This window comes from Triticum dicoccoides, chromosome 6A, assembly GCF_002162155.2.
Source record: "Triticum dicoccoides isolate Atlit2015 ecotype Zavitan chromosome 6A, WEW_v2.0, whole genome shotgun sequence".
Taxonomy (NCBI): Eukaryota; Viridiplantae; Streptophyta; class Magnoliopsida; order Poales; family Poaceae; genus Triticum; species Triticum dicoccoides.
In genome coordinates, this window is record NC_041390.1 from 219773269 (window position 1) to 219799513 (window position 26245).

A 26245-nucleotide genomic window follows, 5' to 3' on the forward strand; every position below is an offset into this window, starting at 1 on the left:
TTCAAGATACAACAATGCATGATACAGGTAAATTTTTTTTTGCGGAAAGCTAGTTTTTGAGTGCAATGACATGTTCAACAACTTGTAAGACATGCATCAGGAGAATTCAAGTAACCAAGAGGACAGGTTATAGATATCAACACAAAGGGAGTGGGCTCCAACCCAACTCATACATGTCAAGTCCTTTGACTTGACCCAAGTAGTTCTTCCCACACACACTGGTTTGTAAACAAGTGGACGTAGCCCAAGAGCGGTTACCCAACTGTCCTTGACCGTGGACACGGCTATTCGAATAGTTTTACACTCTGCAGAGGTTGCACACTTTACCCACAAGATCCGGGGAACTTCCGTGTCATCCACGACCCGCGGTACCTCAAGTACACGGGGTAAGCACCCGATCACTATCTTTCCCTAGATGACACTAACATGGAGTCCACTCGATTGGTAGTAACCCCTGTGCCCAACATTTCACAACTTAAAAATTGTGGAGCCTTGCTCCCATATTCATCACATACCACTGGCACGGGGTACCAACGGTGTGTCCGGTGCCCCATAAAAATGTTCTTGGCCGCCCTACCTGGCACGACCCCGTCCCGAGAGAGAGCACCAACTCTCCCCCATCACTAGTAATGCGGGCTCCAAGCTAGTATCGGCCGAGGTAATCAATAATGCCCTTTCCCATATAAGGGTAGAGTGGTTGCGCATGTAAGGTTGGAATAACGGTCGCAACTTAAACCAATCCATTTTTGAAAGCAACACACACACTTGCCTCGGTACACCACTTCGTCATCAAGCGGTTACCCATCTCATTATCTCCCTCAGGCATAAGTGGCACCCGACGGGGTTTTCGAAAAGTCCTTTGAAAATACTATGTCTCCATCACCATGCATATTCCCGTCCCTTTTTGCATAGCAACTACTTTAGCATCCTATCTACTCCCACCAGCATAACCCTCATAAGGAGGTAGGGTCATGCACAATGCAAGTATCAACGAGGAAGTAACGGAGGCAAACCATCAAAGTGGTTCCACCTCATCATGATTCCGTTGCAACAACAATATGATGCTATATGTCATGCATAAAAAGGGTTTCATAGACATGGTCAAAGGGCTGCTTTCCTGTTTTAACAAAGTCTTCGAGGTCTTCAAATAGCTCTGGTCCAATTCCAAGCATTTCGTCTACTTTGTCAACTATCGTTGAAAGCAACCATAATAAGCAACACAACAAGGCAGAAATAAAAGTGCTCCAAAAATATTGATTTGACTTTTCTAGGATACCTCTGGTCATGTGAGGAATGACCAAAGTGATTTCATTGGAATTGGATCAATGGATATTTCTGAACATTTTGATATGATGGAATCAAGGGGTTTATGGATTTGCAAGAAGTGTAGAGAAACATATTTTTGAAAAATGAGCAAAGGCACCCATTTAACAAACCATGATTTTAGAAGCATCTAGGAGTTGGTTTCACTGGATTTGGAGTTCAAATGATTTTCCTATGAATTTACAAAGTTGGCTATATATGAAGAAATAGACCATTATTTGAGGTGATACAGAAAGTATTAGTAAAAATGTTCAAAAACTAAGTTTTGAACTTATAGACATCTAGGATTTTGAATCATGGAATTTGGATCAAAAATGGGCTCTCTGTGATTTTCTAAAGTTTATGACAGAAATGGAAAAGTAAGATTTCATAAACATTTGTAAAGGAAATGTTTCTGGAAAAATGTGCAAATTGCACCCTGTGATAGAGAATGAATTTATGAACTAGTAGACATTTGAATCATCGAATTTGGGCATGAAATGAATGAACTATGGATTTTAGAAACTCACTAGAAAAGAATAAAAAGAAATATAAGGCATTACCCTTATCCTGCGCACCGGTGAGAGATAGCCGTGGGCCGGCCCAGCTGCTCGGCCGCGCGGCGACAGGGGCAACGTCGAAGGCGTACCGGGGTAATACGCCTTCCCGCACGAGAGGCAACCCCGAGCTGGACCCGTGTCCACTTGCCAGCGTGGCCCGGTGGGTGGAGCCACTGACGAGCGGGGCCCGCCCGTAGGTCATCGTCTTCGTCTTCCTCCCGCGCGCTCGCCTGGCCGAGGGAGCAGAGAGCCCCGACGACGACTGCCGGTGCTACGGAGCACCTCTGGCGACGCTCTGGCTATGGATGAGCTCGGCGTCGAGCGCCGCATCCATTCGTGTATGCCACGGCTGCCGGGGATGGTCGAGGCGATGGCGGCTTGGATGCCGGCGGACGGTGGCGTCGGGCGAGACTGGGCACGGCGCTACGGTGCGTCCTCGGACGAGGGAAAGAGCGTGGGAGCTCCGCCTTGCTCAGGGGAGCCTGCTGGTGGAGAGAGGAGAGGGAGAAGAGCTCGGGCTCGGCTGAATTTAGGTGGAGGCCGGCGGCTCGGCTCCGTCCATGGGGAGCGATGGAGGGCTCGGGGAGAGGTTTGGCTTCGTCCCGTGGGTCTCTGGGAGGGAGAGAGGGCGAGTGGTGAGGAGAGGAGGGCTCGGGGAGGCCCTTAAATAGGTGGTCGACGGTCCACCCAGGAATCGTGCGCCGGCGAGCTCGTTGCCATCACCACGGGTCACTGGAGCTCGTCGCGGTGTGTCTGGGGCGTTCCTGGATTCGGTCCAGAGCTAGGGGAGAGAAGAGAGAGAGAGCAGGGGGGCCAGGGGCACCGCGCGTGTGAGCTTGCTCACTGGTGCACTCGGGCGGCTGGCGCACGTGCGAGCAGGGGCAGGAGGAGGGAGAAGGAGGAGGGTGCCGACCGGCTTTCGTGTTGAGGACGCCGAGGAGCATCGTCGGGCGCGCTGGGGAGGCCCGAGGTGGCCGGAGGTGCTTGGCAGGGGGCGGCTACAGTGCGGGAGCGCACTGTAGCGTGCTCTGGAGCACGCCAATTGCATGCCAGGGCATGCCTTTGGCTTGTAGGGTGTGGCCACTTGTGTCTAGGTTATTTAGGGAGGAGTAAACAAAGGGGAGAGGGCCTTGGATGCCATGGATAGCCAGTAGGAGAGGAGAGAGGTTGAGGGAGAGAGGGAAATGGGCTGTCCAGAGAGAGAAAATGGGGTTTTACCCCTCCAATAATTGAGCAATGACCAGGGGAGAGTTACTGCAGGTAGGAGAAGACTAGGAGGAGCTGTGGTAAAAAGTTGAGCTCAAGGAGATTAGTGGAAGGGGTTAAAATGGTGTTTTTGGAAAAATGGCAGAAGGTGTTTGATGATGGTTTGGGCAAGAAAATTAATTCCACTTGCCATGAGAATTAACACGATGGAATGTCACATAGAAGTAGGATGTTCCACCAAGTTTGAGCTCATTTGGGCAAAGTAGCCAATGTAACTTTGGTAAACCCTAGAAATCAACAGAAATGGCTTTACCAAGATTTAGTCATGCAAATCTATTCTCCTTGATGCACCACTTGGTGTAGTGTCATCATTTGAGGTTATGAACATGTCCACAAAAGTTGAGATCAAAAGGAGAAAGTTGCCAATGTAGAGTTGTTCAAATTTGGTTCTGAACAGGAAGGGTTTTGGGGCACTTTGAGCAAGATAACATTCTCTCCAATTTGTGCCATTTGGTCTAGATGAATAATTAGACCATTTGAGCATGTTAACAAGGTTTGAGAACATTTGGACATGTTTGGCAATGTAAAGTTGCTCAAACTTCAAAATGGACATAAATGGTTTTGAGGAGATCTCATGGGGTTATACTATTCTCCATGACATGATACTTGGCAAGATCATCAAACATGTCATATGTGACATGCTAGAATTTTCTTGGAATTTCTGGGGAATATTTCCTGTAGAAATATTTCAAATCCTTGAAATGGGCAGAAATGGTTTTTGAGGGATTTGACCAATATTTTGAACATGACCATGTGTTGAAGCTCTTATACATGGACAATATATGTCCATTGAGTTTCCCTGATTTTTGTAAAATATTTTTGAAACAATAAAATAATTTTTCCCTATTAAAGACCATTTCTGGCCTTAAGAAAAAGCTTTTAAATAAAACAGTAAAATAACTTTTAAAATTATAATTTTGTGGTTTCTGGGTATCCTATATCTAATAGGAGTCAAACATATTTTTGGAAAGATTTTTACTGCCCTGAATTAAGTACTTGCAGTACAAATCTTAATTCAGGGGTTTTGGAAAACTAATTTTTGAAAATACTTTTTGGCCAAAATATTTTTGCAAGAAATTGTTTTTATGTCCTACACACATGGCATGATCATTGGTCAAGGTTTTGGATCAAGGAGAAGGAGTATAAGAGCTGGAGGATTTATTTGATTTTTAGAGCACTTGCAAACAACAGACAAAAACCAATCAAGGCAAGGTCCAAAACACTCAAAAGTTTTTGTCAAACCATATTTTATCATGATTGTTAGCTTTAGTGTAGTGGCATGAAAATCAGGGTGTGACAGACTTACCCCCCTTACAAGAATCTCGTCCCCGAGATTCCCAAACTAGGCGCGGAAAGGGATACAGAAACTTGGATCTGGGGTAGTCTTCAAGTCCTCATGTTGCTTCTGCTTCCGTGTAGTGCTCCATTGATCTTGAAGTACTTGATGGTGTGGCTTCATGTATGACACTCCTCTTGATCCAGGTTGCTAATGGGTAGCTCGCGGTAGGTTAGATTGGGCTGGAGGTCGATGGCTCGGTGATCGATGTCCTTGTAGAGGTCGGGCTAGTTAGGAAGTTGGAAACGTTTCTGGAGTGGTGTCGTGTGGGAAAACATTGTGCACAGTGTGCGACTCAGGTGATAACTCTAGCTGGTAGCCGTCTATTCTTCGTCTTGCGGTGATCTTGGAGAGGGCCGATAAATCTTGGTGTGAGCTTCCCTTTGACATGGAAATGCTTGGTTCCTCCGAGAGAAGTGGTTTGCAGATATGCCTGGTCTTTGATGCGGAGGTATACTTCTTGAAGATGGTGGTTGGTGTAGTTCTTCCTCCTAGACATGACGATCTTCAGATGTTCCTTGACCAGCTCAACGATTCTTCTTCCGTCTTTGGGTAGACAAGTATGTCATCAAAGAAAGATGACAACTAACTTGTCCAAGCACTCCATGAAGTCTATGTGGTACGCAAAGTGGGCTGAGGCATTGGTGATGGTCACGATTGAGCAATGGCCAAGGTCTTATTGATCTAGAGCCAAAGCCCAAGGTCAGGATCCGACCATGTTGTGGCTTAGTGAACATTTTATTATCTTATCCTTAAGCACGGTTTCTGAGATGCCAATAGTCTATCTAGTCCTTCAAACAAATAACCTTATACCATCAAAAGCATCATCTCGTATAGGCCAAATCCAATCATCACTCATGAGTTACCAAAGTCTCAGATAATTCCTCAGGGTCACTGATACAAACTCATGAAGTCATTTGTCCTCTATTCCTATATCCTCAAATTGGTCTTCCTTATGGCATCGTCAGTTCTTGTGCTATATTAGGGTGACAATGTTCTTGCTCACTACGTCCACTAGTTCCATAATGAGCCCAGTGATAAGCAAGGTTACGGAGGCTTAACTGGTTCCCTTGCAATTCAGTGGATCAAGCACATGGTTAAAGATTCGATATGGGGTATCTTGTGAAGTCTCGAAGGGTCTAAGAATGGGTTTCTAGTCTGGAGGGTTAAATATAACTCTACGGGGTTTCACTTGGTCGAGGAGACGGTAGCAAAAGTCTTCATTGCCAGTTGGTTGCCGAGGTAGAATCCTTGGTGCATCTTGTCTTGCTGATCTTCAGTTGATGAAAGAGATGCGGGGGAAAAGTAGCATAGAGGAGGGGAATGCCTAAAGGGGGTTCTATAGTGCAAATGCAACCAAACGGGTGCCAAAAGGGCCAAACAAAGGAATACAAGGAAGGTGATATAGTCACGTACTTGTTGCCTAGGGCAAAAGTGCAACTTATATCAAAACACAATCAAATAAAAACAAGCAACACACAGTCATGGTTCTATTCGAACCTTCATACGGACTCGACTCCGCATAGGGGGTACACGACTCATCCTACCCTAGGGGTTCTCGGACTAAGTAGTCGTGCTTTACTTCGTGCCTCATGAAGTCTTCTGGATTTTTCCTCAGGTGTCGCTGCGTCTTTTGTAGTTGTTTGATGAAATGATCCGGGTTGGCCTGAAGAATCTTCAACACTTCTCGCCTGATGAGATGATGGGGTGAAGGTGGCTCCTCGTAGCTGGCATTGACTTGGTCTTCTCTTGTCCTCCTAATCATGATGATCACTTTTGCCTTTTTAAGGTGTCGGCGGTTCCAGGTGGCCATCCTTTATGCAATGACATTAACAAGGCATAATAGAGGTCCAATCCGTCGGACACATTGTTGACAATATCGTCACCGAGAGTGGGGGATGAAGAGAACCGTTTTCCTACTCACTATAGTGAGGCGGACCAAATGGCTAGGTCCTCATCCACCGGTGGTCACCGATACAACAACGGTAGTGACAGGGTTACCCTATTAGCGATGTATATCATGATCTTGCATATCCTATGCCCTGATCGTCGTAGGCTAAGGTTGCATCATCTTGGGGCAGTGTCAAGGGTGTCACCATCTCCTGGGCCTTCAGGTCCTCATCCCTCGAGGATGTATCTTCTGTTGGTATCGTCTTGTTGTGATGTCGCCAATCTTGTGTTCAGGAGGTGTGGGTGAATGTCTGACAAGGCATCTTCCTTCTAGATTATCCGCGAGGATTACAAGGAATCCAGTGGTCAGGGGCATAAGGGTTCTAGCGACCAAAGGTTTTGAAGGGGGAGAGATCAATAAGGAAAGTATACCTTAGTTTTTGAAAAAAACTAAGAAGGGAAGAGAAGTATAGATAGTTTTGAAAACTAGTAATAGTTTTGAAAATAGTTTTACCCTAACTAACGACCATGCAAACTAAGGCTTCCTACAGTCAGGATGGCTCTGATACCAGCTCTGTGGGGACCCTGACTCATAAGTCGTGATCACCGAATGCACGTGTACAGTGATCCCAGAGATCAATGCTCACTGAACACACAGAAGCTGAATAACAAGAGTCTTACATCCATACATACCGTATTACACAAGTAGGACCATTATGGTCAAGTCTTGAGTATAACATCGCAGCCGAAATCTTCGTCGATAACTTGGACCCATGCCATCTGCCTTAACCCTACAGGCATTCTGACTGGGAAGCATCATAGCTCACATGTTTGTCACCGAGGTACTCTTCTTCATATCATGTTCTTGCATGCCTGGCCAATAAAATAACCAGTGGCAAGCCAATGAGTACTTTGAATGTACTCGCAAGCAACCCATGTTTTGGTTCAAGATACAACAATGCATGATATAGGTAAAAAAATTGCGGAAAGCTAGTTTTTGAGTGCAATGACATGTTCAACAACTCGTAAGACATGCATCAGGAGAATTCAAGTAACCAAGAGGAGAGGTTACAAATATCAACACAAAGGGAGTGGGCTCCAACCCAACTCATCCATGTCAAGTCCTTTGACTTGACCCAAGTAGTTCTTCCCACACACACTGGTTTGTAAACAAGTGGACGTAGCCCAAGAGCAGTTACCCAACTGTCCTTGACCGTGGACACAACTATTCGAATAGTTTTACACTCTGCAGAGGTTGCACACTTTACCCACAAGATCCGGGGAACTTCCGTGTCATCCACGACCCGCGGTACCTCAAGTACCCGGGGTAAGCACCCGATCACTATCTTTCCCTAGACGACACTAACATGGAGTCCACTCGATTGGTAGTAACCCCCGTGCCCAACATTTCACAACTTAAAAATTGTGGAGCCTTGCGCCCATATTCATCACATACCACTGGCACGGGGTACCAACGGTGTGTCCGGTGCCCCATAAAAATGTTCTTGGCCGCCCTACCTGGCACGACCCCATCCCGAGAGAGAGCACCAACTCTCCCCCGTCACTAGTAATGCGGGCTCCAAGCTAGTATCGGCCTAGGTAATCAATAATGCCCTTTCCCATATAAGGGTAGAGTGGTTGCGCATGTAAGGTTGGAATAACGGTCGCAACTTAAACCAATCCGTTTTTGAAAGCAACACACACACTTGCCTCGGTACACCACTTCGTCATCAAGCGGTTACCCATCTCATTATCTCCCTCAGGCATAAGTGGCACCCGACGGGGTTTTCGAAAAGTCCTTTGAAAATACTATGTCTCCATCACCATGCATATTCCCGTCCCTTTTTGCATAGCAACTACTTTAGCATCCTATCTACTCCCACCGGCATAACCCTCATAAGGAGGTAGGGTCATGCACAATGCAAGTATCAACGAGGAAGTAAAAGAGGCAAACCATCAAAGTGGTTGCACCTCATCATGATTCCGTTGCAACAACAATATGATGCTATATGTCATGCATAAAAGGGTTTCATAGACATGGTCAAAGGGCTGCTTGCCTGTTTTAACAAAGTCTTCGAGGTCTTCAAATACCTCTGGTCCAACTCCAAGCATTTCGTCTACTTCGTCAACTATCGTTGAAAGCAACCATAATAAGCAACACAACAAGGCAGAAATAAAAGTGCTCCAAAAATATTGATTTGACTTTTCTAGGATACCTCTGGTCATGTGAGGAATGACCAAAGTGATTTCATTGGAATTGGATCAATGGATATTTCTGAACATTTTGATATGATGGAATCAAGGGGTTTATGGATTTGCAAGAAGTGTAGAGAAACATATTTTTGAAAAATGAGCAAAGGCACCCATTTAACAAACCATGATTTTAGAAGCATCTAGGAGTTGGTTTCACTGGATTTGGAGTTCAAATGATTTTCCTATGAATTTACAAAGTTGGCTATATATGAAGAAATAGACCATTATTTGAGGTGATACAGAAAGTATTAGTAAAAATGTTCAAAAACTAAGTTTTGAACTTATAGACATCTAGGATTTTGAATCATGGAATTTGGATCAAAAATGGGCTCTCTGTGATTTTCTAAAGTTTATGACAGAAATGGAAAAGTAAGATTTCATAAACATTTGTGAAGGAAATGTTTCTGGAAAAATGTGCAAATTGCACCCTGTGATAGAGAATGAATTTATGAACTAGTAGAAATTTGAATCATCGAATTTGGGCATGAAATGAATGAACTATGGATTTTAGAAACTCACTAGAAAAGAATAAAAAGAAATATAAGGCATTACCCTTATCCTGTGCACCGGTGAGAGATAGCCGTGGGCCGGCCCAGCTGCTCGGCCGCGTGGCGACAGGGGCAATATCGAAGGCGTACCGGGGTAATACGCCTTCCCGCACGGGAGGCAACCCCGAGCTGGAGCCGTGTCCACTTGCCAGCGTGGCCCGGTGGGTGGAGCCACTGACGAGCGGGGCCCGCCCGCAGGTCATCGTCTTCGTCTTCCTCCCGCGCGCTCGCCTGGCCGAGGGAGCAGAGAGCCCCGACGACGACTGCCGGTTCTACGGAGCACCTCTGACGATGCTCTGGCTATGGATGAGCTCGGCGTCGAGCGCCGCATCCATTCGTGTATGCCACGGCTGCCAGGGATGGTCGAGGCGACGACGGCTTGGATGCCGGCGGACGGTGGCGTCGGGCGAGATTGGGCACGGCGCTACGGTGCATCCTCGGACGAGGGAAAGAGTGTGGGAGCTCTGCCTTGCTCAGGGGAGCCTGCTGGTGGAGAGAGGAGAGGTAGAAGAGCTCGGGCTCGGCTGAATTTAGGTGGAGGCCGGCGGCTCGGCTCCGGCCATGGGGAGCGATGGAGGGCTCGGGGAGAGGTTTGGCTTCGTCTCGTGGGTCTCTGGGAGGGAGAGAGGGCGAGTGGTGAGGAGAGGAGGGCTCGGGGAGGCCCTTAAATAGGCGGGCGAAGGTCCACCGAGGACTCGTGCGCCGGCGAGCTCGTTGCCGTCACCACGGGTCACAGGAGCTCGTCGCCGTGTGTCTGGGGCATTCCTGGATTCGGTCCAGAGCTAGGGGAGAGAAGAGAGAGAGCAGGGGGGGCCAGGGGCACCGCGCGTGTGAGCTTGCTCACTGGTGCACTCGGGCGGCTGGCGCACGTGCGAGCAGGGGCAGGAGGAGGGAGAAGGAGGAGGGGGCCGACCGGCTGTCGTGTTGAGGACACCGAGGAGCATCATCGGGCGCGCTGGGGAGGCCCGATGTGGCCGGAGGTGCTTGGCAGGGGGCGGCTACAGTGCGGGAGCTCACTGTAGCGCGCTCTGGAGCACGCCAATTGCATGCCAGGGCATGCCTTTGGCTTGTAGGGCGTGGCCACTTGTGTCTAGGTTGTTTAGGGAGGAGTAAACAAAGGGGAGAGGGCCTTGGATGCCCTGGACAGCCAGTAGGAGAGGAGAGAGGTTGAGGGAGAGAGGGAAATGGGCTGTCCAGAGAGAGAAAATGGGGTTTTACCCCTCCAATAATTGAGCAATGACCAGGGGAGAGTTACTGCAGGTAGGAGAAGACTAGGAGGAGTTGTGGTAAAAAGTTGAGCTCAAGGAGATTAGTGGAAGGGGTCAAAATGGTGCTTTTGGAAAAATGGCAGAAGGTGTTTGATGATGGTTTGGGCAAGAAACTTAATTCCACTTGCCATGAGAATTAACACGATGGAATGTCACATAGAAGTAGGATGTTCCACCAAGTTTGAGCTCATTTGGGCAAAGTAGCCAATGTAACTTTGGTAAACCCTAGAAATCAACAGAAATGGCTTTACCAAGATTTAGTCATGCAAATCTATTCTCCTTGATGCACCACTTGGTGTAGTGTCATCATTTGAGGTTATGAACATGTCCACAAAAGTTGAGATCAAAAGGAGAAAGTTGCCAATGTAGAGTTGTTCAAATTTGGTTCTGAACAGGAAGGGTTTTGGGGCACTTTGAGCAAGATAACATTCTCTCCAACTTTGCCATTTGGTCTAGATGAATAATTATACCATTTGAGCATGTTAACAAGGTTTGAGGACATTTGGACATGTTTGGCAATGTAAAGTTGCTCAAACTTCAAAATGGACAGAAATGGTTTTGAGGAGATCTCATGGGGTTATACTATTCTCCATGACATGATACTTGGCAAGATCATCAAACATGTCATATGTGACATGCTAGAATTTTCTTGGAATTGCTGGGGAATATTTCCTGTAGAAATATTTCAAATCCTTGAAATGGGCAGAAATGGTTTTTGAGGGATTTGACCAATATTTTGAACATGACCATGTGTTGAAGCTCTTATATATGGACAATATATGTCCATTGAGTTTCCCTGATTTTTGTAAAATATTTTTGAAACAATAAATATTTTTTCCCTATTAAAGACCATTTCTGGCCTTAAGAAAAAGCTTTTAAATAAAATAGTAAAATAACTTTTAAAATTATATTTTTGTGGTTTCTGGGTATCCTATATCTAATAGGAGTCAAACATATTTTTGGAAAGATTTTTACTGCCCTGAATTAAGTACTTGCAGTACAAATCTTAATTCAGGGGTTTTTGGAAAACTAATTTTTGAAAATACTTTTTGGCCAAAATATTTTTGCAAGAAATTGTTTTTATGTCCTACACACATGGCATGATCATTGGGCAAGGTTTTGGATCAAGGAGAAGGAGTATAAGAGTTGGAGGATTTATTTGATTTTTAGAGCACTTGCAAACAACAGACAAAAACCAATCAAGGCAAGGTCCAAACCACTCAAAAGTTTTTGTCAAACCATATTTTATCATGATTGTTAGCTTTAGTGTAGTGGCATGAAAATCAGGGTGTGACAGAGGGTTCACTGGTTTGCTGCGGTGTGAGGCTGTCATCGCCGCGGAATAACAGGGGGTGTGGGTGAGTAGAGGGATGGTCTGGACAGCGGTGGGAGTAGTAGGGGGGCGGTGAGGCCTCCGCCGCATCGCAGCCGGCCACAGGAGGTAGGAGCATGAGGCACGACCGGCGCTGGTTTGGGCGGCTGGAGCAAGAAGACCAGAGGTTGAGGAAGCACTACGGCCGTTGGATGGACATCGTACGGTCACTAGAGCTAGAGTCGTGCATATTGACTAAGTTGACAAAGCCCTCCGTCCTCGTCAACTTAGTAGGCCCACAAGTCAGCCTGCCACTATACTGGGTCCCAGCTAACAGGGGATTATTCATTTTTTTTGTGCGTAATAAGGAGGCACTTCCTTGCGTGCGAAGATATAGCTGGTGGGTCCGAGCTATCAGCGGCGGTAATGTTTTTTTCGCGAAATACAGAGGCCCTTTCGGTGGGTCCCTGATGTCAGGTGGAGGAATCATTATTTTGCGCGTAATAAGGAGGCATTTCCTTGCGTGCGGCCGTGAACCCAGTTGTCGTCCTCTCCACGTAAAGTCCACTTCAGATGCATGTCGGTCGTTGACCACGTTGACCAGGCTGCGCCGAGAGCACCAGGGCGGTGGATGACGGCGAGGCCTAGGAAGGGAACAACACAGAGGCAGGGAAGACTCGGCAGTTGTTTCCCACGCGGAGGGGAGTACGACTGTACGAGGATTTACTGGTTCGTCTGCCATCGCCGGAGAATAACAGCAGGTGTGGGTGAGTAGAGGGATGGCTAGGCCAGCGATGGGAGTACGGTGGGGCAGTGAGGCCTGCGCGGCAGCAAAGCCGACCGCGGGGAGGAGGGTGCAGGCAATCCCGCCGGCGCCTGTTTGAGCGGCTGGAGCAGGAAGAGCAGAGATTGAAGAAGCATGACGGCCGTTGGATGGCCATCCAACAGTCATTGCTTGTGCGTCAACCTTTTTTAGGAAAGCCTCAAATCTATGGAAAACAGCATACAGCCCATCTGCCATTATTTCTAATAATTTACAGCCCATTTGCTAATTATTAAGGTTTTTTTGGAGCCCATATTCTTTTTGTTAGCATTACAGCCCATATTGTGGCCACGGTTAAAAAATTATATGAAATTTTGCATATTTCGGTGCGGTCCGAACTGTTTTTAATCCCGAAATTTCGACTCGCATTCAAATTGATTTTAAAAATAAATGTATATCAATATAAAATCCAACAAATTCTCCATGCATAAAAATTAATGTAATTTCAAATCTCGAAATGAAAAAAAGATATTTGAAACTAATTGTCGGTTTGATATGTTTTAAAAATGTACAGCCCATTTCTCATTACTGATGGGCCATTTTCTCGGCCAGCCGAATAAAAGCTCTCCTCGTCTTGAAAGATTGGCAGCCCAACAGGCCTGACAAAGCGACTTACTTGGCAAATCACAAAAAAATTGGGTTGTGGCTGTGGACCCAGCTGTCAGCCTCTCCACGTACAGTACTCTTCTGATGGAATGTCGTTGACCACGTTAACCACGCCGCACCGAGAGCACCAAGGCGATGGACGATGGTGAGGCCTAGGAAGGGGACGACGCGGAGCTGGGGAAGACGTGGCAGTGGATGCCCACGCGGAGAGGAGTACGAGGGTTGACTGGTTCGGCTGCGGTGTGAGGCTGCCGTCGCCGTAGGGCCTGGCTAGCGGTGGGAGTAGTAGGGGGCGATGAGGCCTCATCGGTAGCACAGCCAGCCACTGGAGGCAGGAGCAGGCGGTCTCCCCGGCGCTCGTTTGGGCGGCTGGTGCAAGAAGAGCAGCGATTGAAGAAGCAGCAGGATCGTTCGATTCAAATCCAACGATTACTGCTGCTAGAATCGTTTATTGACTAAGTTGACAAGCCCTACGTACGCGTCAACTTAGTAGGCCCACAGGTCAGCCTCCCAACCAGTGCGCCCTAGATGTCAGTGGGAGGAATCATTTTTTTCGCGTAATAAGGAGGCAGTTGATTGCGTGCGGCCAGGCTAGCAGAGGGAGTAGGGTGGGCTGGGGAAGCCTGCGCGGCATCATAGCGGGCCACAAGAGGAGGGAGTAGGCAGTCCCGCCGGCGCTAGTTTAGGCGGCTGGAGCAGGAAGATCAGAGATTGAAGAAGGACGTCGGCCGTTGGATGGACATCCAACACTAACTTCTGCTAGAATCGTGTGTTCACTGACAAAGCCTTGCATAAACAAGCCAACCTCGAAATCGGTGGCGTGTACAGCCCATTTGCTATTATTTTTATAATTTTTACTCATTTTCTAATTCATATGGAATTTATTGCAGCCCGTTTTCCATTTTTAGAATTGCTGGCCATTTTCTGGTCAGTACGAGGGTCAAAAAAATTAACTAAATATGTGGGAAATTTTGAAAATTCGCAAATTTTTGCTGGGGAACGAAATATTCTTAATCCAAAAATTAATAGCCATACTAAAACAAATTTAAACATAAATTAGTACTATGTCATGTTAAATCCAATGAAATATGTATAAGATATCAGTGAAGAACAAAAACAAAAAAAGAAACTTATATCCCATTTGCTATAAATTTTTTGGAATTTTCAACCCCTTTTGATATTACTTTTAACAGACATTGACCATACTCTTAAGCCAGGCCGGAATGCATCCCTCCTCATCTTGAAAGATTTGCAGTCCAGTAATTCTGAGAAAACAAATAGGCCTAGCTTGGGTATTCTTCAAAAAGAAATACTGGGCTACCTATTTTCCCAAAGAACTGGTGCATGAGCATTTAGCTTTATTTATTTATTTACTTATTTATGTTTAGGGGACCATGAGCATGTACCTACGCCAGATTCATGTGAGAGCCTCCCTTCCAGTTAATTATGGGCTTCTCTATTGGGCCTTCATCAGTGGGCTGCATGTTATCAACAAGTGGAAAATGTGTTTCGAGTTTCAAAAAAAATGTGTTTCATACGATAAATAGTATGCGCTACGTACGGTACGGGGCACTAAAGGATCGAACCGTGCAACGACTTCCAAAACATTGTGTTTGTCATTCTAACAACACATTTATTCAACCAACAGATGAAATATACTACTGATTGTACATTGAAAACAGTAGCCGCAACCAGGGCTGGGGGTGCAATAGAAGCAGTAAGCAGGCCAGAAGAGTGAAGACGCAGCTCTCTCTTCCAAACCAAACATCAGCCATCATTACAAAAGGGCTACCAAAAAAGAACAAGTGTATGCATCAAACTAAATAAAGATCCTACTACACCAAGTGTACGCATCTAACTAACTGGCTCAGTTAGACATTACTATTTAATAAGCTGTGGAGATTGGCTGACGGCTTGAACCAGATGGGTGCCTGACGGGGGAAACTCCAGCCAGCAGGTCGAAGTATGATACTTGCGACCCTCTCTCCTACTTTGGGTTGCAGAGCGTGGCGGCACATATCAGGGTATGGTGCATGCAGAGACGCATGGTACGCTGTGTACACACAGTTTTGCCTGATGAATGAAACCACGCTGCAATCATGATCCTTGCTGTCGGTTATCTCCTGGTTAATTGGATAATTCAGTCCGACAAACAGAGAGCGTGTACCAAGGCTACTTACCAGCCTCCAGTCAAAAATTCCTGAAGGCCCAGAGAAGCTGGGATCCTGCTCAAAGACCTTGCAGTGACTGTGATTGTATTCCACGAAACAACACGTCCGATACGTGCGAACGATCATCAATCTTTCGCCGTCGTCTGATCGAGCTAGGAACCACCTGCAACTGCCATGCCGCTTTTCTTTGAAAGGTTCTGGGATTAGGAAGGGTAGTGACACCAGGCGGCCTACAACATCATATCAAGTTGGAGTCAAATAAAAAAGGGCTCTTGGTTTAGTCAATCTTAAGAACAACATGTTATGAGCATGAATATTTTTTTAGCAAATGTTGACAGTAATATAAGCAAGCCATCATGATATCATAGGAAAGTAACATACTGCTGTAACAGCCATTTGTAGCGATGACTAGAGTAGGCCAGCAATACGTCCAGCCATAGAAGGAGTCGACAGCGTAAATGAAGACCTTGTGTTCAATGGCATCAGAGAACCATGGAGGATGTATGATCCTGCAATGGACGTGCAAATTTATCCACTTACCGTGGTGACCTGTCAGATAGGCGAGACCGCGGTTGAAGAACGCAATTAGCCTGAAGTCTTTATAATTCACAGATCTTGTGGGCACTTGGCAGATTACAACCTTGAGCAAATCAAACTTGGTATCATGTTGGCTACTGTAAGATCCCGAGTATTCTGGGCCGCGGTGCCAAAGCAGTGCAGTGTTAATCGAAGGAAGGGGGATCAATCACCTGGTGTAGACCTCCACGAGCATCCAGCTGTCGCGACCGTCGATGAGCACCATCCAAGATGTGTTCATGCCGACCCAGTACATACCGTTAATGTAGTTGAGGCTGACGAGGATCGGATCGCAGTCAAGGGGGTTGATACTCGCCACCCTACGATCGTTATGCTGCGTGACATGCCGTTTCTGAAGATTAGGCGGCATCAGCAAGCAAGGAGCTGGCTTAAAAAGCTCCGACCTGAGGGCTTTGAGTAAACGGTACAGCCCCGACGAGCATGCGGCGAGCAGCATGGTACTGAGATTGTCCACACGCGAAACAATGAGCTTGATTACCTCTGTGGGGAGCGAATTCCAGCCACTCTTTCAGCGGACGCTGCTCGGTTCTGCCATTGTTAGTGCTTGGGTTTCGGACGAGGGGGGAGGCGCCTTAGCGGGGATGGAAGATTGGATGAGATTATGTGCGGACAAAGATGGAGAAGCGAATATGTGCTGCGGGAAGTGGACATGTGATGATGACTATAGCATGCCGCTTGACTTACGAGACACATACCAGTAGCGTAGGGTCATGTCGATGCCAGACAACTTGCTTGAGTGATCGCAGTACTGCTACTCCCTACAATGCTATGCCCTAACTTGCTTGAGTAGAGTAGTAGAGTAGGACTCTGCTCTACTACTAGCACCGGAGGAGTAGTATATTCTAATCTAAAATAGTTACAAACTTCAATGCCCGAGCATGGAACGACTACGAACCGTGCTCAAAGACCGTGTCTACGTGGTGTTTGGACATGGGCGACAACCTCAACGCCAACGGTGCTGCTCACGTTGCATCGTATGTGTTTTTGTCCTTCTTGTTTGAAATCGTGGTAGAATTCATGTTTCTACTCTATATCCTACTACTATGCTAGTCCACATGATTAGTTGCGAATGACGACTTCTTCTCCGACCTCGGCAACCTCATCCTCGACACATGGGCGACAACGTCAACGCCAGCAACCAGTGAGATACAGGGTGTAGGAAGCGGTTTGGGAATTTGCATGCCTTTCCAACCAGTGAGATACTCCGTACAAAGTACGACAGAGAAATAACCACAGAGAAGGAAGCTAAAAGTAAACAATCAAACGAGCATTTTTGCATTTGTTTTGCATTGAATCATTTCACAAGCTTGACTAGTGATGTTTTTCTACTTTTACAAAAACCGCATCATAATGTTAAAACGTGCATGTGCACGTACATAAGTAATAGTAGTACTCCATCCGCCTAGGTGTATAAGTCTTCCCTCCTTCTTGGTCACGGTGCACAACCGAAGATGACTTATTGACCTGGACGGAGGGAGTAGCACAGTCTGCAAGCATATATCAAGAAGACGTGTAGTGCGATAGTATATAGTAAAGTTTGTGCTATATGCACGTACTTGCAAAATGCGTACGAATGCACAAGGTTTCCAGACTTTCCCTTTTACATACTTAATTAAGGACGCTAAAAATTCCTGATCGTTCGGGATTTATCATTTGCGTCCCAAAACTAATGAGATCGCCTTACGAAACTAAAATTATACTCCTCCTAAAAGCCACGGCGCTCGCAGGAGCACTTGCGGCGTGCCATGAGTGCCCTGGTGCGTGGCCGTTTCCCAGCGCACGGACACAACGCCTCTTCCTCAGCCTCGCAACTCGCAAGGTGTTGATTGGCGGCTTGCCGGCGAGCGAGCGCAATCTCACAGGTGTGGTGATCCGGCGCCAACAGGTACTCCTCCTTGCTGGAAGCTGCACCCGGTCCACGTACCGCCAAGCGTAGATGAGGTGCTTGGGCCCGACTGCACTCAGGGCGTCGGCACGGGCGTCCTCCGCCACCCTCACAGCCCTCGCACGAGCCTTCTGCCGAAGAGCCAATTGCCTGACTCTCTCGGACGTGACATAGGCCTCCCAGGCAGCTTGTTCCGCTGTGCGCTTCTCTTCCTCGGCCTTCTTCTCCACCTCTATTTTGGCGCGCTCTACTGGAGGCAAAGCCTCCCACAAGGCAACATCCATTTCTTTCCAAAGCTCCTCAAGGCTGGGGGGGCTCGGCGGGCGGTGCGATGTTCTCCTTGTAGCGGAGAGCCGACGCATCCTCCGGTGCGCGTGCTGGCGAGATTGGGAATGCCGACGCGTCCACCTCGACGCATCACGGCGAGGAGCGGAATGCCGGCGCGTCCTCATCGACTAGTGGCGGCGAGGAACGGAATGGCAACACGTCACGTAGTGGCGAGGACCGGAACACCAACGCGTCCTCCTCGACTAGTGGCGGCGAGGAACGGAACGACGATGCGTGACCGTCCGCGCGGTGCAGCGAGGGGCTCCTAGGGCTTGGGAGGGGCGATGCCATGGTGGTCGACATGAGAGGGAGGGGGAGGATATAGCGATGAATGTGAACGTGAGGGGGAGGAGATAGCGATGTCGTGGGAGGTGCAGTATTTATAGCGAGCAATGGCACACCTACGTAAGGAATGGACTAAGCTGCACTGGCTTAACTGTCGGTCCAGTTGCGTCACTGACATGTGGGCCAGACCCCTATTGGTCCCATATGTCAATGACCGAATGCACCTGCAGTTAAGTAACAACTACGTGGGCATATTTGTTGGAGTAAATTACGGGGGAGCGAAGGGGTGGAAATATTGCTGGTCACAACGGATTGGACGAGCATGGGGGGAGGAGAGTCATGCATGCGGATTTTTTCACACGGGGTGGAGTGGTGGGACCGCCGGAGGGAGAAGGAGAGTTTGGCAGGCATATTGTTTCCACACATGGAGAGGAAAAAATTTGGAGACGAACGGGCTTCCTGCACGTATGGGGAACGGTGCATAATAAGTCATCTTGCATGCCGGGCTAGGTATAGTCTCAAGTCACTAAAAACAAACACGCCCCACACATGTTCATATTTCAAGGTGCACTAAATTATTGCATGCGATGATTAAGGCTGGCCATAATGGTGGTATCTTAGCTGGTATCATGCACACGGCAATAGCAAACATGCTGATGTGGCAAATAATTAAAGAAGAGAGGGGGGGGTTAGAGTAACTAGAGTTCATGCGTGCATTGGTAAACACATTTTTTGTGGAGAACGACAGCACTAGTTGAGTACTTTTGCAGACCTCAAAAACTATTCCACAATGTGTCAACATTCACAATGTCAAATCAATATTTTTACACTCATTATAAAACGTAGTTCTTATACTCCCTCCTTCCATCTATATAGGGCCTAATGCGTTTTTCGAGGCTAACTTTGACCAAATGTTAGAGCAATAATATATGACATGCAACTTACACAAAGCAGATCATCAAATTCGTATGTGAAAGGAGCTTTGAATGATATAATTTTTACATTATGCATGTCATGTAGTATTAATTTTATCAATAGTCAAAGGCGGTCTTGAAAAACGCATTAGGCCCTATATAGAAGGAAGGAGGGAGTACTCATTATAATCAGTACTCCCTCCGTCTAGGTGAGCAAGTCATCTTAGATTGTGCACTGTGACCAAGGAGGAGGGGAAAACGAGAGATCTTAATGTTTATTTGCTAATTAATAGCATTGCATGCAATGAACTAACCACTGCATGTCGTGTTTGGTAGTCTCAAGTCATTAAAAGCATGCACACCCACATCCCCTATTGGTTGATATGTCAACAAACAAGAAATGAGGTAGAAGTTAATGCACCGCGCCTCAGTGTTTTGGGAGTATTGTAGATATTGATATTTTTAGTATAAATTTGGTCGTGGGATTTCATTGATGCCTGTCAAAGCGTTGAAAGGCCTGCTATGCGTGACCTGAAGATGAAAGCGTTGAGCATCTCGAAGTTGATCAACAATCTTCAATTGTCAAAGATTAGCCGCTCGGCCAATAAGGTGGCACACTTAATCGCTAAGTATAGCTTTGACAATAGATTAGATGGTATTCTTGTAAATAACATACCGCCCTGTGCGGTGAATATTGTATTGAATGAGTGTACTGGTGTGGGTGGTTAATTAATATAAGGTGGTGTTCAAAAAAAGTATAAATTTGGTCAAACACTTTGCAAACGGTTGACGGGAGTAAAAAGGACCAGAGGGAGTATCATGCATGCGGAGTAGGCAAAAAAATTGCTTGTCTAAAAAAGGCAAAAAAATTGCTCATTTATAGCCGGTCGAAGTCTCAAAGGGCGCGACCGCGCGAGGGAGGCGAAGTTCGTGGGAGGCACGACGTTTGACGGAATTAAGTGAAGTTACATCCACGCGCCGGCATGGCGTGCGAACAGGCAGAAGCTATACCGTCAGGCCTACGATATGGGTCTAGTAGACATGACATCTAGTGGGTCCCGCATAGTTCTCGAGAACTCTTTGGGGGCTTGTAGCCGTTTATCCACCGGGCAAGCCAGCAACCCCACGCCGTTCGCACGCCCTACTCGTCCCCGTCTTCTACCTTACAACAGTTCGCTCCCAGTCGTCCCATCCTTTCACATTAGTTCGCTCCCAGTTTTTTTTTGCGGGGTACAACAGTTCAACTTCTCCTAACCCTCCTCCAAAATCCATGGCCTCCCAAATCTCCATGGTCGCCGCTGAGTACCAGGTTAGAGCCATCACCGGCGATCAGTTCATCGTCATCTACACACGTGGATCCGAGACGGTGAAAGCATGGCTTGCTCGCTTCCTACGCATGTTCAACAGTTCAACGGATGAGTGGGTCGCTGGGCTAGATGTTGAGTACACCACAGTCCTGGGACGAGCGAAGGATCTAAAGGACGAAGAGAGGAAGACGCCCGCCGTGATCCAGGTTTGCGTACATAACGTTTGCTTGGTCTACCACATATGCCATGCCGACGTTGAGTGCCAGGATTTTAAGAACTTCCTCAAGGACAAAAGAGTGAAATTCGTTATTGTAGGCTTTCAGAACGACAGTGACGTCCTGCGTCGGATAGGTCTCGTTGTAGGCCAGCCCTTCGATCTCCAGAAGGCAAGCCTGGTGTCCTCCTCTCAACCTTCAATGCTGACCCTAGCAGCAGCCATGATTGATCCTTCGTACGCTAAACTGAAGAAACCTCATCACGAGTTTCATCATGCATGGGAGTCGAAGACATTAGATGAAGATCACATCCTGTACGCAGCAATGGATGCCTACCTTTGTTTAAATATCTACAAGGGTTGGATGAAGAAGCAGAGCCCGGTGTCTGGTTCAAGCAAAGAAGCGTCGGCGAAGAGGAAGAGGAAGAGGGACGAGGATGAAGTCGAGGACGTGGACTCGGACTCCAAGTAGGTGGCAGTGCCGTCGCTCATGCTGGTTCTACTGCAGTGTCAAGCGGACTAGTTGCTTATTAGTTTATTTTCAAGGGTGTGTTGTGCTAAGGCCCCATCAGAACTATGTTTATGTTCTTTCTCGTTATTTGAACTCTTTAGTACGTACAGTAGTACTAGTACTATGTCTTACTACTGTTCTTCTTGCAGTTGGTACTACTGCTCGTATCTTCGTGTTCCTACTGTACTTAATACGTTCGTACTAGTAGTATAATTTGGGTCAGTCGATTTGTGAAAGAAGTTCGACGGAGCGAAGGAAGAAGATGGCAGAAGAGGTGGAAGAAGCCCTTCTAGCCATCCATGTTGCATCAAACGGCTCACATGAGTCGACTGACCCAAATTGCTCCTTCAGATTGCAGGATCCACATGGCATTCAAGGTCTCGAAGGTAGATTTCGCGTCCGCACCCGGTTTGCGGGCTCGACGCGCACGCGACCGACTTCCGCCACGACAGCCACCATGCGCGCCTCCTCCGCGCGGGTGGAGACAATGACACGCTAGTTCCTCCTCGCCGGCGTGCTGGAGAACGCGCTCGTCCTCCTCTTCGTACGCTGCGTGCATAGATGCGGCTCCACCAGCTGCTCGCGTGCTTGGCAGCGCGGCAGCATCGCGAGGAGGGACTGCAGACGAGGTGAGCGGGCGAGCCTTCGGCTTCATGGCACAGGGATGGCGGCGACACGGCGGTGATCGACGAGAAATTGTTGGCCGGAGCAGGCGGGCTCCGGCATGCGCAACGGCGGCGGCGGCATATTGATGAGTGCGCGTGTGGGAGCTTACTTTAGTTTTATATATAAGGTTGGTCAAACTTAAAAGAAAACCGTACTAGTACATGTAAACATTAGACTTAGGTAGCGCTTTTATTAGTTACTAGCTTATGTTCTTGCCCATTGTGACCAGCCTTAGTACCACGGCCACAATACAGAATCCTGTGCAAGCGCGTGAACCGTGGCCGCGCGGTCGATCGAACGGTGCGTCACCGTGTCGCGCTCGAAGGACATCCACCGAACCTTTTTGTGTGTGTGAAAACAATCCTCGAATATTACTCAACTTTTTTTCCTGTGAAAGTTCTTGACGCTGCAATATTTCCATATATTTGAATTTTCCAGTTCGTGTTTATTTGGATTTGGACGTTTTAGGTGCGCCCGAGTTTTTTTAATACTGATTTTGTGTGTGTGACTGAGAGAGAACGTGTGTATGTGTCCATATGTGTGTTGTGGCGGAAGGGCAATGTGGAGACGGTGTGCGTGTGATACAGACATAGAGAGGTGTGAATGTGCAAATGATTGTGCATGAGTGAGACATAGACAAATTCCGGTATGTTGTGTATACATGAGAGAACGGTCTTCTAGTTTACTTGTGTGTGTGTGAGAGAGAGAGAGACAGAGAGAGGAGCATCCGTAACACAACAACCATCTCTCTGGATTCGTCCATCCCTCGCACGGTCGCATGCAACACATGCATCAACGCGCACATTCTGACACCCTCACCCGGCCCCTGCCCACCTCAAGGCTTGCACAATCTCTTCGTGAATACCCATTTCTCTCCTTAGGTTTGTTTTCTCTCAATATCTGACACACACACATAGAGAGAGAGATACACCCGCAGCACAACACACGCACACACACTCCCCCGAGCACACAATTCATCCCCATCCAAGGTTATAAGGCGACCACTCTCGCTTGTGCTTCTTTGCACCCCAACATGCACAACACCTCAATCTTCAAAGAGGGCAACGAGTAGATCGGAGACGGCGACCACACCGCGCTAGAGAATGCGGGGTCATTTGGAAGTAGGGTGATGTGACGATGGCTGACTGACTCCTCCCCCACCCTCTCTCTCTCTTGCACAAAATTACCAATCCCTCAACCCACGAGATCCTTCCCCTCTCGTCCATGTTTTTCCTGCTCTCTCCTCAAACATGTTGTCTCTTCTCCTTCCACGTATACAGAATCCAGATGCACACGCATCTCATGTATATTACATGTATGCATCTTTCTCACAGACCTAACTTCTTCCTCTCTCTTTCTCTCTCTATCTCTCTCTCTCTGTCTCATTAGGTTTGTCTCCTACTCTCTCGTCCACATACATACAATATTTCCCGCCCTATCTGCTCCATCTTCAAAAGCTCTCTCTGCATGTTTCATTCACACATTGGGATATGTCAAAATGTTGCTTCTATAATGGATGGTGTAGAGTTATGGTTGTTCTTGTTGCATCCTACAAAGTAATAACTATGAAATGCATTTAGATTCTCATTTGACTGGGATTATGTGAGTTTGAGCATGTTGTGAAGTACTATAGACCTTGTATACATCTTGGGATTCGACAATGATTTTAACTATTGAATTGTATAGACCATTACATTCGAAGTCAATAGCCTAATATATTTATTTCACAATTTGAACAAATGATTAGTTCACTACAAACTAAGAAAACAAATGTGTACTCCCTCCGTTTTTATTTAAGTCCGCGTATTAGCATTGGTCAAAGTCAAGTTTTGTAAACTCTCAGAAAGCTTATAACAAAAAATATTAACATATACAATAACAAATAAATACCATTAGATTCATTATTGAATGTACTTTCACATCATACATATTTGTTATGGTAAATGTTTATATTTTTCTATAAACTTGGTCAAACTTTAGGAAGTTTGACTTCGCTAAAACCTAATATGCAAAGTTTACTACTACTACTTGCTAGTTGCTTAGCCGAATCACTCAACACACCACACGGGGAGCCCAGTGTCACAAAATTTTGAGGTCGGCGGGAAAATCTCCCGCGACCCTGATTCGAGCAGTGGGAAGTTACCATCATAGCATTCGGAACAGTCCTACGGATGACGCTTGGTAGGGGGCTGTTTTCGTAACTTCAGGTTCACCCTACCCAGCCAACCCCACCCCGGCACCCAGAGTAGTACACCTGAATACTACCCAATTTCTATCCCCACCGCAAAATAGACTTCTCCACGGCACCGGAGCCTTTGTGCTCCTCCCCTTTACATCGGCGCACTCGTCCACCGCGGCGCATCTGCCTCATCGATGACCTCGTACGCCGCACTGGAGCCGGTCCACCATCGTCGTCGTACATGGAGCCTCTTCCCCGGCATCGTCTTCCACGGTCTCGGATCTGCTTCCCGGAAGCCGACGCCAAGCGCAGAAGTACCACCGTCATGGACAATGAACTGACTCCTGTTGCCGACCATGACTCACAGAGGCCACCGCGACCACCGTTCTCCTCCTCGATTGGTAATGTGTGTATTGAATCACTTAGCGGTACATGTGCAGTTCCAATTTTGTTCATACCTACCCTTCAAATTTTCTGGGTGCTATTGTTCCCGTAAAAGTAATTGGTTATAGCCTCCATTGTCCAACAGAATATCAGCTTGTAATTGTGCGTCGCTCCTGTATCGCGCTGTGCTTGGGTAGGTTTTTCATCTGCAACCAGTAGTGTGGCAAATGATGGAAAGGTTTTTAGAACTAGCAAAATGCCCATGCGTTGCACGCATCAAGATGCATTTGTATGAGTAGTTTATCTTGTTGGAGATGCTCTAACATGGCAGACGAGTGCTTTAATGTTGCCCACAAGATGCGCGAGTATTACTAGTAGTATATTTTTCTTTCCATGTTGAGATTTTAAAACCATGAGTGCGAACATGCAGAGGAGCAATGAAGACCAAACGCGGGATATTCGGGACATCTTCAAGGAGCGTGGTAAGTTAAAGAGGAGCTGCACCAAACCTGTAAAATGAGCTTTGGTAAGTAACACCCTTTCAATTACTTTCGTGTAGCCTCGTGTTCTTCGATGTGTATATGTTGTAGTTTCTATTTCTCTTAAGCGTGGTGTTCTTCGGTGTGTAATAAGAAGAGTCTTAATCGTCCTAATGCTTTCGTTTTTAGCTTGATGTAGGAAGTGGGTGTTCTCACCTTGTAGTATGTTTTTATTTATTTTTTCCTTTTGAATTCACTTCTCCGAGTTCTGTTTATCTGGCTTCTACTAAATGGATCTAGGTTGCTCTGAGTACTGATCTAAAAAAGAAGTAACTTCATGTCAGGATGCAGTTCCTGCGAGGAGGGAAGTATGGTCAACCTCGAGATCATGTTTCCAAAATGAGGCTGGATTACACACAAGGTGCCAGTTCCCTAATGATGTTGGATTAGACACAAGGTGCAAATTCCCAGATGATGCTGGATTACACACAAGCCAGGTGGAGTTGTCAGTTGTTCGTGTCCTCGTGGCATTAGTAAAGGCTGAAAGAAAGCGTGCAGCAGCCCTTGAGAATGTAGCTGAGTTCCTGAAGAAGCGAAAAGAGCAATCAGATGCTCTCTTCACCCAAGCCAAAGAAGAGATGGAAGAAGCCAGAAATAAGCTAGCAGAGGCAGAGCAGGCTAGGCGTCTCCTGCTATCTAAAACTGTTGTCAATACAAAATTTCCTTCATAATAGCTAGGTTCAAATGTTTATCCAGTCAGCATGCCTGTTGTGATGTCTGTGCATCTACTAATGTGGCACAAAATGTTTTTTTTCAGGTCATGTAATAACAACAATTACTTTCCAAACAATAACAGACGAAGCATTGGACATGGTATAGTTCACGCGCAAGCCCGACATTCCAAGTTCAACTTCCACATCAAACTCATGTTCACAGATATCTGCACATTCATACATAATGTCCACAACCATGATTCAATTCAAAGCCAAAAAATGTGAGGAGAGTTATAAATAAAGAAAATCATCTACTAGTTCCTGCTACCAATGCGAGCACAACAAGTCAAGACCATGCGTAAATTAATTATATTTTAGTCATTTTTTGTGTTCTAAAATGCCTGCCGGCTCGCGGAAGGACGTGTTGCCGGCACACGCGTGGATTCAAT